Source organism: Pelmatolapia mariae, linkage group LG14 (assembly GCF_036321145.2).
Source record: "Pelmatolapia mariae isolate MD_Pm_ZW linkage group LG14, Pm_UMD_F_2, whole genome shotgun sequence".
NCBI lineage: Eukaryota > Metazoa > Chordata > Actinopteri > Cichliformes > Cichlidae > Pelmatolapia > Pelmatolapia mariae.
This window is the reverse complement of record NC_086239.1, coordinates 3,805,632-3,816,891: the sequence shown is the minus strand read 5'-3', so window position 1 is coordinate 3,816,891 and position 11,260 is coordinate 3,805,632. Positions and strand designations below refer to the sequence as shown.

Genomic DNA, 11,260 nt, shown 5'->3' with positions numbered 1-11,260 from the left:
TAAACTCAAAAGGAGTCAAAAATGGCCAGTTGTATTTCAGACCTCAGTGGGTTAATCCAACAAATCATGAAAAATTAGGTTTAAATTTTTGTTCATGACAGTGCAGATTTCTGACATTTTGTGTAATTTAAGCTGTAACAATGTGATTGTTTTCTAACAAAAAACAGTGTGAAACTTAAGTTAGACTTGTGTTTGTAAATGAACCACCCCATGTTGTGTAGCTTTCTGGATTTTATACTTACTGGGCTACATATTTATTTATTATACAGGCTATACAGTACATAGAGTCAAAACTCACATGTTTTATGTAACTAAAGTGTAATTATGTGGGCTACAGACAATAATTAAGTTATAGAAAATATTTATATGAAAAACGTGTATACTTACTGCATTTGAATCATTTTAACCATATGTAACCACCTGCATATGTGTTTGGGGGGGAAAAAAGGCTTTGATTTTGCCACCCCCATTTGATTTCTTTGCCACCCTAAGAAAATTTCTCTAGATCCGCCCCTGCTGCGTGACCTTGGGAGTCAAGGTGATGAGGATGACGTGTAGCGCGGCAGGTATAAAAGCAGAAGCCAACATTCGAATTTGGTTTTCACGTGAGAGTGCTAGCAGGAGGTTTGTTTAATAGTGCTGTGGAAACCTGTTTGTTTCCAAAGTTTTAAAGCTGTGAAGAAACGAGGATTCAAACACCCAAAAATGAGCTCCCGTGGAGTACGGCGTGAGCGGTACCTGCTCTCCATTGGTGTCACCCGTATTCTCGATGAGCGCTATGGTAAAGCTTAATAAGCTAATAAGTATAATAGAATATTTAAGCAAGCAAATACACCTTAGACTGGCCTTTTATTACTTTAACGTGAGGAAGATTTCATGAGTGTGAACATTTCAGGTGAAATATGTCAAACTTTAGAAATATCAATTTTGGGCAATTTTTGTTTGAAAAATGCTAAAAAACTCTTAATTTAATACATGCGCCATGGAAACGACGTCAGTCATTAGAACCTGCGGGAGGCTGACGTCTGACGTCAGTGCGGTCATCCTGGAGTCCTGTTTTTGTATGTGGAGGGTTTGAGTTTACATGTTTTAGCAAGTGGCCCTGAATTAGACGATAAAGATAATAAATTACGAATCTGTATAGAAGCATGATGGAGCTGTGAGAGTTCACAGAGGCACTCGTTGTGTTTATAAAGCTGGGAAATTTTGAGGGAGGTTAGGGAGTCCTCGGAGATGTGGCCAAAATTTGATCTTGCACGCATTATGTGCAAAATCAGTTATGGCTACTGATGCTGAATTAAGTATATCATATTTATGTGAGTGCATTGTGTATTGCCGTGTCTGTACAGGTGTCCAGATGTACTTTATGTGCTCGGTGAGAAATTGAAACTGTGTGCATGCAATAAGCAGGTTGGATGTTTCTCACCTGACTTTAGCTGTTTTATTTTCAACAGACTGATGCTTAAATAAAATAAGTGCTGAACATGAATTCATTATTAAACATCACTGAAACTCTATGCAGCCTTACTGACAATGTGTCCATAATTCACAAATATTATGGATGACATTCATTTATCATGAAATGTTGTTCACAGTCACCAAGAACACACAAAGTTATTCTTTACTATGAGCTGTACATTTTTAATTTACATGCAGCTAAAATGTGAATTTGCAAATGATTTCTATCAGCAGGACATTTTTACTGTCTGAACATGCTAACAAGCAGAGTTTGGTGCTGTGATCTTTGGTTTAAAACATGAAATTTAGTCATTTACAGTGCAAAACCATTTTTCTCATCTTCTACCAATCTTAAGGCTTTCATAAAGAATGAGTTCTGCTGCGGGCCTCTCATTGCCTGTGTGTAGAAATAGCATAAGGATGATATAAAGCCATGTTTTGACATTTAAATCCGTAATTTGTCTGATTATGTCAGGATTAACACAGATGATCTTTTTGTTTTCTCGTAGCTGAGCTGGTGAGTCCTGTCAGCGTACGCCAGATGTTTATCAGCAACCTGAGGAACCGTCCTTTGAGCCCCAGTCATGTGGCCTCTATGAAAAATCTGGTCCTCTCGTTAAACCATAACCTGGTTACGGGCACGAAGGCGTTTCCTTATATTGCCTTCAGGGGATTCTTTAACAAACTGCAGCTTTCACCCATGTGCCAGAGAGTCAGTTGGAGAACGCCACTCCATCTCCTCCTACCAACTCACCAGCTGGTTTAATGGCGCTGCCTGCAGGGTCCCACCTCCATTCACGGCTCCTCACACCTCTACTTCCAGAGAAGGCAGATCTTTCTGTCCTGAAGGCACATCAGAGGAACTGCGTCTGCACCCTGGATGGCGACACCATCACCAGAGTCATTTCCACTGTGTATTCCACAGAGGAGAGGGAAATGACAAATCGATGGAGAGTTACGGACTACACGTCTGACGGCAGAGTAATCATGTCGGTGCTCTGCCAGTTTCTGAAGAGGTTTACACAGGGTGCAAAGACGAAGCCTTCAGAGGAGGAGAGCAGCAGCAGGAGCCCCACTCCACCAAGGAAACGTCTCCGGCTGTGATCAGTAATGAAGCCTTTCCTGGACATATGGAATATGGATGTTACATATGGATGTTTCCTCGTGCTTTGGAGCAAACTTTCTAACTCCTCATGTCTGCGCTGTGTCTGGAAAGGCTGGAAACACCTCTCCATCTTACACGTAGACCATCATGATGCGGCTAGTCTGAGGAGTTATTACTGTACATATGTATATAGTTCTTTTTATTATTATTGAGATACACAGGTCAGCGTTTTCAGTGCCTCTTGCACTTTTCTTTATTTCTTGGTGCTGGCCTGTGTGTTTGATATGACTGCAAGGAATAGAAGACTGACTTTATTATCTAATCTGCGTAAAATGAACCAATAATCCATGAAGACAGTGCAAAGTGTAAATTATCGTCTGCTGCATCTCAGACATTGGCGAGAATGAACAATGTGGTAAGTAAAAAGTAATGTTCTGTCTCTAAAATGATGTCCCAAAATATTAGAAAACATCTAGTCCAGCCTAGAAGTAATAAATGCATGAAGTCGTTTTTCAGCGTCACTCTGAGACAGGATATTTCTTATTTTAGAGATATTACGCAAAGATTGGAATGGGAAGAAATTAGTTCTAGATATTTGTTTAATATGTGCATTGAAGGACATGTCCTGGTCAAAAATGACTCCAAGGTTCCTCACAGTGTTACTGGAGGCCAAGGTAATGCCATCCAGAGTAAGAATCTGGTTAGATACCATATTTCTAAGATTTTCAGGGCCGAGTACAATAACCTCAGTTTGATCTGAATTTAGAAGCAAAAAGTTAGAGGCCATCCAGGTCTTTATGTCTTTAAGACATTTCTGCAGTTTAACTAATTGGTGTGTGTTACCTGGCTTCATGGACAGATAGAGCTGGGTGTCATCTAGCAGTGAAAATGTATGCTATGATACTGCTGATGATACAGCCTAAGGGAAGCATTTAAATTGTAAACAGAATTGGTCCTAGCACATCCATAATTAACCTTAGATAAATATGATACAAACCAATGCAGAAATCAATACCTACAGGATGCTCTAATAGCTTGAATAAAATATTATGGTCAACAGTGTCGAACGTTGCACTGAGGCCATGAGAAGATGATGTGTAACTTTCACTAAAGCTGTTTCTGTGCTGTGATGAGCTCTGAAATCTGACTGAAAGTGTTAGAATAAGCCATTGCTCTATAGATGATCTGTTAACTCTTTTAAAATAATTTTTTCAAGAACTTTTGAGATAAAAGGAAGGTTGGAGATTCGCCTCTAACTAGCTAAGACAGCAGGGTCAAGAGATGGCTTTTTAAATCAGTGTTTGGGTTTTTTGTGTGACTATGTACAGAAGAGAAGTCTGAACAGACCAACGGCCTGCCAGAGAAATCCTCCTCCAAGCGCTCCGCTTCTCCATCGTGGAGCTGCAGCTCAACCCTGGCCTGCTGCAGCTTGACGGTCTTCCTCCGGGGGCCGGAGCTGCAGGCCCTGGTCTACGAGTGGCCCAGGTACGACTGTTGGACCGCAGAACCAGCAGCAGGCCAAGCAGCCGACCTGGGACTCCAAATTCCAACACTTCATCCACCCCAACCCCCTCAGAGGAGCAGAACGATGGAGAGGAGGAGGCAGCAGAGCCTGAGGATGAAGTTCAGGGTGCAGAGCTCGAGAGTTCTACAGTTTCTGCTCCGACCCTGCGACTCCTCAAGAGGCCCTTTCAGCTCCTAATAGCGGCTGCTATGGAGAGAAACCCCACTCAGTTTCACCTGGATTCAGGATATTATCGCTCTCCAGTGCAGTATCATGCGACACCTATCCATCAAACAGAAGGCCTCATCAACAGAGTGGCACTTTGAGCAAAAAGCAAATACACAATCAAGTGGAACATCAGAGGACATGAAAACTCAGGCCTCATTAGAAAGGACTTCTTCCCCCGACCCTGCTCTAAAGCTTGCAGTACACCCAGTGACTCCCAGGGGGCCTCTCTTTCCAAGGACAGCCCATCAGGGCTAGTTCTTTGCAAATGCATCGTGACACCATGTCAGAACTGTAGGAAACCTAATGGACCTCTGGAACTGGTTCAGCCTCCCAGAGCCAATGGACCTGTAGACTGTAACAGTGCCTCAGATTCCTGCAGGGAGGCTGAGCTACAGAACAGACTGAAGGCTGGGAAAACGCCATCAGACTCAGCTTCTGCCTCTGGACTGGTGAACCACATAGGAACAGAAATGGTTAAGAAGGAACCCGAGAGCACTGTAAATGCATGTGCTCAACAGAACTGCCCCACTGCCCCCACGATATGGCCCCACAGTGGCCAACAGAACCACAGGAGCCAGACAGAGCCCCAGGAGGAGTGTATGAGCACCGATGAAAAGACCTCCTTCTCAATCACCAGCAGTTCCTTCACAGATGCACCATCTAGAGGCAGCCAGGAGCACGACACAGTAAAGTTTGGATCAGCACCTACTCCAGGTACACATCATCAGAAATGTCAAAGCTGCAGTCTTAGTGTATCACTTTATACAGGTAACAATAGTAATAATAGTAATAATAATGATAATAATGATAATATTAATGATAATAATAATATTAATGATAATATTAATGATAATAATAATAATAATAATAATGATAATAATAATGATAATAATAATAATAATAACATTAATTAATTTTAATAATACTTTAAAGTGTAAGAGATAATGTACAGTAGCTATAGTGAATACGAGGGCCCCGCCCTGGAGCCAGGCCTGGGGAGGAACTCAAGGGAGTCTAACCAGAGACTGTGTTTTAGCCCATGCAGCCTGGCTGTGTACAGGCTAAAGAGATGACATAGGCCCACCCCCCATGTGCTCACCACTTGGAGGAGGTGTTGTGGGGGTTTTGTGCAGTGTGTGTCGTTTGGCAGCCTTTATGTACATGGGATGATCATGTTGTTTTGGTATTGAGAGAATTGCATAATTCTATTTTATTAGTACTGACTAGTAAATTTTTGGGATGGTGACAGATGACCGAAGTGTGAATCCATTGCCACTGCTATGGTACCTCCTTACAGTGCAATATTAGTGACACAGCACGAGTTAAATCTAAGCACAAAAACAGCCTTTAGTGTTTTCTCTGGAAATTTTAAGTACAAGTAAAAACATAACACTGTAGTTTAACAGTAATTAAAGTAAACTAAACTTGTAATTCTAAAGTCAATACAGGCTTGTTGTTTCCGCCTGTAGTACTAGCCAGGGCTGCAACTATTCATCGAGTAATTTGATTACAAGAAATACTCCTGCTGTTTCATGTAATGCATGACTCTTTAGAGCTTGTCACGTGGAGCTTGTTAACTTAACACTGATGTCAGATCAGTTTCTTTCACCAGCAGATGCAAAATGATCAGAGTGGATGGTGTTTGGTCAGTGAATTATTTATTTAGTTTACTAAAAGTAAGACAAAACACAGCATTTTTATTTGGTACAGACTGCTCAGGTGGGAAGCTGACTTGGTATCTGACGTCTCTTTACGTTTACTTGCCACAGACTGGACAGAGCAGTGTCAGGTGACAACATACATGTTAGTATGTTTCAAAGGGGACAGTAAATCATGGGTGGACTATTGACAGATTTTACAAACCAAAATCACTGACGTGGGCAAGACCGTATCGATCAGAGGTTCTGAGTTTTGATTCATTTTCGATGTGATAGGAGAGAGGTCCAGATAAACGACTGGCATTAACTGGGAAAAAAGTGGACATTGGTGTGGTCAGAAATTACTTCTGATAACAGGGTTTCTGTCAGTTCACTGTAACTCTTCATGCAGTAGACACACCAGTAAGATGTCTGTTGATTTTTATTGGGATCCTTGACTCCCAAAAACCCAAACACACTTATGATAGTTAAAGGAGATGAAATAATGTTGCAACGAGTCCTCATGACTCTTTGAAGTGTGTTAAATGAAGTCATTTTGTAGAAATTTTGCAAGTGTATCACTTTGTGCATCGACCAATTGGAGTGACTTTTTGGACACTGGAACACTTACACAGCTGGGCCGTCATATTCAATGTCAGTTTGTCTTTTTTTTCCCCTGTCCCTCAGACATAAAGGCTGCTCCTGCACTGATGGACTCACTGCTGCCCAACACACTGTCCTCCATCACCAACCTGTCCAGCTGCATGAAGGATGGAAAAGAGGAGGATGGGGGTGAGTTTGTCACTCTGTGGCCACATGTGACAGTTTAAGAGCCTTTGTATTGCTGTGTTCTGCTATGAAGCACACAAAGATGTAATTAGCTTCTAGCAGTTGTGTGTTTGTGAGTGTGCAGGGATCGAGCTGGACAAACTGGATACAGAGATGATCAAGCTCTTGGCCCATCAGAGGATCCAGCAGCTCTTTGCTCCCAAAGTGCCCAGTACTCAACCTCCCCCCACCACCAGCACTACCCTAAAAACCTCAGCACCCCACCCAAACAGTAAGACAGCTTTGCAGTACAATTTCGTCTGTTTACTTGTCAAGAAGTCAGTTTTTCTGCTGTTTGATTGCTGTTTTGTTCTAATTATTAAAACCTACACTCTCCTCCTTCCAGGTCAGAAAAAGGTGCAAGCCAGAGCGGTCTATTACCCTCTGACAGGAAGAGAGCAGCTGTCAGCATGTGCTATAGGACGTCACACATAGGATCAGGTAGGACATTCAGTCGCTGTGACTTTGACCCTGCTGCATTCTGTGCCCTGGCTCTGAGCCACTCTTAGGTTTCACCTTTGATGGGGAAAAGTTCACGTACTGACGTACTTTTTAAAAATCATACCAGTTCACCAAACTCCAGTCAATCATGTTTGATTTAGGTTATATTCTTGCCTTGTGACTAAAGTTTAGTTAGACAGAAGTAGAACATAGGTAGGGCCCCATTATACCTGCTGTGTGGTGCCTGGCAAATGTCACCGTACAGCAAAGTTGATGTTACATGTTGTATGCTGTCATCTCTGCTGGTCATGCACTTCTCCATTTTTATAATCTGGTGTGTTGTTGCATTGCTGCTGCAGCTGGGTTAAAGTCGTTTTTAATGGCATTCTAACATCATATCAGTACAGAAGTTTAGAGATTCACAGGTTTCACAGAGGGAGATGTTGAAACTTTGAAACTTGGCAAAAACTTTTAAATTCCTTGGCTTCCAACTTTGACTTCTTCTCCTTCTATACCAGCACTGATTTGGAGGACTGGCAGCACCTATTGTTCAGAAGAATACTGCAGCACATACATGCACCGTAACAGCTAGCATGAATGGATATAGCTGTGTGATGGCATTACCGGTGACATGCAAAGCTGCCAACACAGCAGGTATACCAGGGCCCTTAGTTTGGTGTCTTGGACCTGAGCTAATCACTCCTACAGATATAAAAATGGGAAGTGAAGCAGAAGCAGTGTGTGGAAAAACTAACAACACCCCATCATTCATTAGCTTGCAGAACCACCAGACACTCTTGTGTAGATTTGCTGATGTGCTTGGAGTCATTGCACTGTCTGATCCTAGGTGAATTTCTTTGGACTTTAACTCCTGGGAATATTTTGCAGCTGTCTTGAATGTTTTCCACTTGAATAGTAAATAATCTTTCTCATGGTAGAATTATGAGCGTGTTTGGGACTGGCTTTATGCCACTTCAAATACTGACGTGCAGCACTCATTTATTCTTTGAGACATCTTTCCTCTTTGGCATTATGTCGACACACACCAGAATGCTTCTGAGTTTATAGAGGTGGTCACTCATGCTGATAATCAGTTAATCAATTGTGTTTGATTCGCAGTATGTACCTGCTACTTGCCGTCTTTATTTCTATGGAACAACAGGGGTTTGCTTCGTGTTTCATACACTAATTCTGCATTTTGGCTTCTGTTTTTGTCAAATACATGACAGTGTAATGTCATATTTTATAGTTCATCTGAGGTTATATATCAAGATTTAACTTCCAGACCTGCTAAAACCAAGATGATTTTTACTTTGTCCTAATATGTAAACCTTGACAGAAGGTATCCTTTTAGCCATGACTGTACTTCTGTACGACAGGCAGCAGTACACGACAGAGTATAATATAATAATGTATTGAGCCTGTACTAGCTCCCAATCTCTGCATCATTAGTCAGGTTGAGTGATAGTTGATACCTTCATCTTTAAATCGGAATATTTTAAGCAAGTTGTCTGTGAAAGTAAGTTCTTAGACCTGTGAGGGTTACAACAGGACCATGAGGAATAAAAACTACTGAACAAAAACACAATATGTCACATTGGAGTGCAGGTCATTAAAATACATTTCGACAAATCAATATTGCAGAAAAAGAAAATCCATGTTGCAAATCTTTATTCTTTGTGTTGTGGGAAAGGGTGTTTAAGTCTTTAACTGTTTCTTTAAGGTGCTGACATGGATGTGTGCCTTACAAACTACGGTCACTGCAACTACATATTGGGGAACATGCCTGTATTTTCTATGATGAGGTGAGGCCTTTAAACTACATCACTCTGCAGAGCACTCCTGTGGTTGTTAGTGACCAAGATGTAAATTGTGTGTGTGTGTTTGTCGTCCTTCAGAATACCAAGCATTATGAGCTTCTGAACTATAGCGAGCATGGCACCACAGTGGATAATGTCCTGTACTCGTGCGATTTCTCTGAGAAGACCTCACCATGTCCACCCAGTGGCCTGGTAGCCAAAGTCCAAGGAATCATTCGTAAGTACATCTCCTTCATCTGTTTGGATTGGCTTGAAGGAACCCAGGTCTGTGTGCCCAGTTAGTTTGATGTGGACTGCTGATGAGGTTGTCTCTCATAGATTTTGTATGAACACATTTTTATGAGTATCCATCCATCTTCTTCCACTTAGCCACTCATCTGTATGTGTTCTGGTTAAAATGGTTAAAATTTTATTTGTGAAGAAATCATAACGTCATTGCTTCTGTAACTTAAAGGAATACTTTAATTTATACTCTAATACTGAAAAGAATCATTTTTAGTTTGGCTAGAATTTCAGGAAGTGTAGCCCCCCATGTGCTTAATGTCAGTGTCCTGTTTGTTACACTGACACTGCTCCTGCAGTATTGGTCAGCTTTTAGTGTTCTTCATCCAAATTGTGGTCAAGGTCACATTTGTCATTCTTAATGGGTCCATGTAATTAGTTTGTGCAGTGTAGTGAACCAATGACAAGAAAACTTATCACCTTCTTGCTGTAATTCATACCTTACAGTAGCCTATGAGATGTGATGAGCTATGCGTGCTTATTTTTAAGTGAATAATATTAGCTTAATATAAAAATAAAATAAATAAGTGAACATCATCATTAGCTGTCTTCAGTCAGCCCATGTTCTTGGACTGCAGCTGATGGCTCTTGTTCTGCTCTGAGTCCCAGTGAGCTCATTGTATTGTCATTGTTGGAGAACTGCACACGAACCAGTTCTCCATCTGTTGTAGGTTCTGGTTAGAGTGCCAGCTTCAAGTGCAGGGAAAAAAAACAAACCATGAGTTTGGTGTTGGAGTTCATCTCCACCCATAATGGCGATCTAGCCAGCGAGCCTGCTGGTAGAGAAAACACCAAATGGGAAAGAACGGGCTGGCTTATTATTATCAATTGCAATTTCAAAGAAAAAGTAAGGATGTAGTAAACTTACAGTACAGTGGTAAACTTGGTGCATATGGCATTGTAGCAATGAAAAAGGTAAATAAATAAAGTGCTAAAATGAGCAGTCAGATATACTTGTTCTGTTATGTAAAATCTGAATGTTGCTCGTATCACATAAAGCTTCCAGTCTTAATCTGTTATTAAAGATCATTTGGACAGATGTTTAATTAGTAAAGAGCTGCAGTGTGAAACAGCATTAAATCAAATTTCTCTGAAACTGTTTATAGATGATGAGTGTAAAACATGTTTGCCAGAGTTCAGCTTTCCACATGTTTTTAGTCTCATTTTCAAAACAAAGTGTTAATTTTTATTTTGTGGATAAAGATAAGATAAGATAACCTTTATTAGTCCTACACGTGGGAAATTTGTTTTGTCACAGCAGGAAGTGGACAGTGCAAAAGTTATGAAGCAAAAATTAGAATAAAATAATATAAGAATAAATACAGTACACAACTGTACAGAATAGAATAAAATAAAATACTATATACAGTAGAATAAAATAGAATAAAATATACAATAAGATAAAAATAGAATACAAATGCTATATACAACTGAGTAAAAATACAACGATGCCTATTTACAGAACAATCAGCTGTTCTGCATCAAATTTGATGCCACACAAATTATTTGTGCCACTCCAAAAAATAATTTCTGTCCACTATGAGATAAAGGAGAACAACAGCTCGAACAAAAACAAGCAGGTGAGATGTTAGAATGCTTTTATTTCTATTCTAGTGGACACTCAATACTATAGACAGCTGCTGGAGTTTCTTTAACCTGAGTAGTGAGAAGTCCGCGAGCAGGGGGGGGGGGGGGTGAAAACGATGTGCCGGGAGTCCGCTGTTGAGTTTTGGATGAAATGCATTCTGGGATATATAGCTGTCCCAAGTCCACACCGATGCATGCTCGATAAAACGGGTGGATCGAGAACACATCCGGGACTTTTTCGCGCTCTCGGCTTGATGCGTACTTCGAATTGGAACAGTACTTGGTCTCCGACTGATGACGTATCACGAGTACACGAGAACGCAAGTACGCACAAGTACGCATATTGAGAAACGCCCACAATGTCAATGCC

The 11,260-nt window shown here is 41.0% G+C and overlaps 1 pseudogene; it reads left to right on the top strand.

Moving 5' to 3' along the window:
* Window positions 1-705: 705 nt before the first annotated feature.
* Window positions 706-9,368, top strand: LOC134641571 (PHD finger protein 12-like; annotated as a pseudogene).
* Window positions 9,369-11,260: the final 1,892 nt, after the last annotated feature.